The sequence below is a fragment of the Schistocerca gregaria genome, unplaced genomic scaffold (assembly GCF_023897955.1).
Source record: "Schistocerca gregaria isolate iqSchGreg1 unplaced genomic scaffold, iqSchGreg1.2 ptg000573l, whole genome shotgun sequence".
Classification (NCBI taxonomy): Eukaryota; Metazoa; Arthropoda; class Insecta; order Orthoptera; family Acrididae; genus Schistocerca; species Schistocerca gregaria.
This window is the reverse complement of record NW_026061964.1, coordinates 245,159-247,920: the sequence shown is the minus strand read 5'-3', so window position 1 is coordinate 247,920 and position 2,762 is coordinate 245,159.

Below are 2,762 nucleotides of genomic sequence, written 5' to 3'. Positions count from 1 at the left end.
GAAAAAGAAACATACCGTTTTAATGTAGCAATTGAGCAGTACGAAACCGTCTGAATGTTGCTGTTGACCATTTTTTGCTTGGAGATGCTCTTGAGCTTGAAACACACACAGCAAGACCGGTGTTAACTAACGAAATGGTCGGCAGAGTGCCGACACCGCGAGTTTTGACTGGCACTTGCACATCTAAAACAACGTCGGAAAGTAACTCGTTCGGCTTTTGAGTCACATAAAGTATGTGTGTTAATTTTGACGCCACTAGCTCTGCTTGTTGTCATGCAATTTCTTTGCCTCTCAGAAATGATTATGACATAAAAGTGAAGTGCGTGACGAGTGTGACGTTAGGAAAACATTAGGCAGCATGGAGAGATGCTGTATGGGACCACCCAACCCAAACGAGTACTGTGTGACGTGCTACCCGGCAAATATTCACCGAGGTAGCCGGCTATCTCAGTCGGTAGAGCGTCAGACACTTAATCCCAGGGTTGTGGGTTCGAGCCAGACGCTGGGCGAAACGGAATTTTGTTCCGCTGCAGGTGTAAATTACCGTTTTTCTGATTAACGAGATTTAATGGAAATAGCAACTTTAAACTTTGCCTACGTCTCTGTCAGTCGCAAGGAAACTGTATTTGAAGGTGAAGGTGATTTTGTAGACATGTGTGAAAGACATGTTCTGAAAAGCAAGTGTTGTGGTTTGGAGAGCACATCGGTTACGTGTCAGATGTGTAGCCAAGCAGTAATTTGTCGCCATAGCTGCAAATATTAGCCGATAATATGAATTGTTGTCAGCTAAAGTCTGATGATGCAGACGACCGTAAGGACGAAGTACCCAAGAGTACCGCTAGGCCGCGCCTCTTTAGCTCAGTGGTAGAGCACTGGTCTAATAAACCAGGGGTCGAAAGTTCCATCCTCACAGGAGAAAGATGAATTTTGGAAATCAGTTGCGCGTCGTGGCCGTATAGCAAACAGTACCTGTGATGACGAACAATTAGCGACAGGCGTTTTTTTAAGATTTACTCTCAGATGTGATTAAGGCGAATGGCGCAGACAAAGCATTTGCCAAAGCGGAACAGCATAAGGTGGGACGAGGCAGTCTGAATTACATTTTATAGATGTATTTCTCACATATCTCAGAGCCTCTCGCGATCTTCGTCGTCGTCGTCGTCGTCGCCGTCGTCGTCGCCGCCGCCGCTTCTGCAGAAGTAGCAAATGGCCATCGTAGCAAATGCGGCGAGGGACGCCCTGCCTTCGATTCCGAATGCACAAAGTGTGTGGTCTTGTTTCTCAGTCTATATTTGGTCGGTCACGTCAGAGGTTGAATGTAACGAATGGGTGGGAAAGAGCAAGGGGCAGCGGCTGTGTAGAACGAAAACACAAATCCTCAGGGGTGTGAGCGTTTCGAGATGAGTCGTATACATGTAAATGTTGGTCGTCAGTGACCGTGTGGCCTAATGGATAAGGCGTCGGACTTCGGCTCTGAATATTACAGGTTCGAATGCTGTCACGCTTGTGTTTTTCCAGTTCTGAAAAAGAAACATACCGTTTTAATGTAGCAATTGAGCAGTACGAAACCGTCTGAATGTTGCTGTTGACCATTTTTTGCTTGGAGATGCTCTTGAGCTTGAAACACACACAGCAAGACCGGTGTTAACTAACGAAATGGTCGGCAGAGTGCCGACACCGCGAGTTTTGACTGGCACTTGCACATCTAAAACAACGTCGGAAAGTAACTCGTTCGGCTTTTGAGTCACATAAAGTATGTGTGTTAATTTTGACGCCACTAGCTCTGCTTGTTGTCATGCAATTTCTTTGCCTCTCAGAAATGATTATGACATAAAAGTGAAGTGCGTGACGAGTGTGACGTTAGGAAAACATTAGGCAGCATGGAGAGATGCTGTATGGGACCACCCAACCCAAACGAGTACTGTGTGACGTGCTACCCGGCAAATATTCACCGAGGTAGCCGGCTATCTCAGTCGGTAGAGCGTCAGACACTTAATCCCAGGGCCGTGGGTTCGAGCCAGACGCTGGGCGGAACGGAATTTTGTTCCGCTGCAGGTGTAAATTACCGTTTTTCTGATTAACGAGATTTAATGGAAATAGCAACTTTAAACTTTGCCTACGTCTCTGTCAGTCGCAAGGAAACTGTATTTGAAGGTGAAGGTGATTTTGTAGACATGTGTAAAAGACATGTTCTGAAAAGCAAGTGTTGTGGTTTGGAGAGCACATCGGTTACGTGTCAGATGTGTAGCCAAGCAGTAATTTGTCGCCATAGCTGCAAATATTAGCCGATAATATGAATTGTTGTCAGCTAAAGTCTGATGATGCAGACGACCGTAAGGACGAAGTACCCAAGAGTACCGCTAGGCCGCGCCTCTTTAGCTCAGTGGTAGAGCACTGGTCTAATAAACCAGGGGTCGTAAGTTCCATCCTCACAGGAGAAAGATGAACTTTGGAAATCAGTTGCGCGTCGTGGCCGTATAGCAAACAGTACCTGTGATGACGAACAATTAGCGACAGGCGTTTTTTTAAGATTTACTCTCAGATGTGATTAAGGCGAATGGCGCAGATAAAGCATTTGCCAAAGCGGTACAGCATAAGGTGGGACGAGGCAGTCTGAATTACATTTTATAGATGTATTTCTCACATATCTCAGAGCCTCTCGCGATCTTCGTCGTCGTCGTCGTCGTCGTCGCCGCCGCCGCTTCTGCAGAAGTAGCAAATGGCCATCGTAGCAAATGCGGCGAGGGACGCCCTGCCTTCGA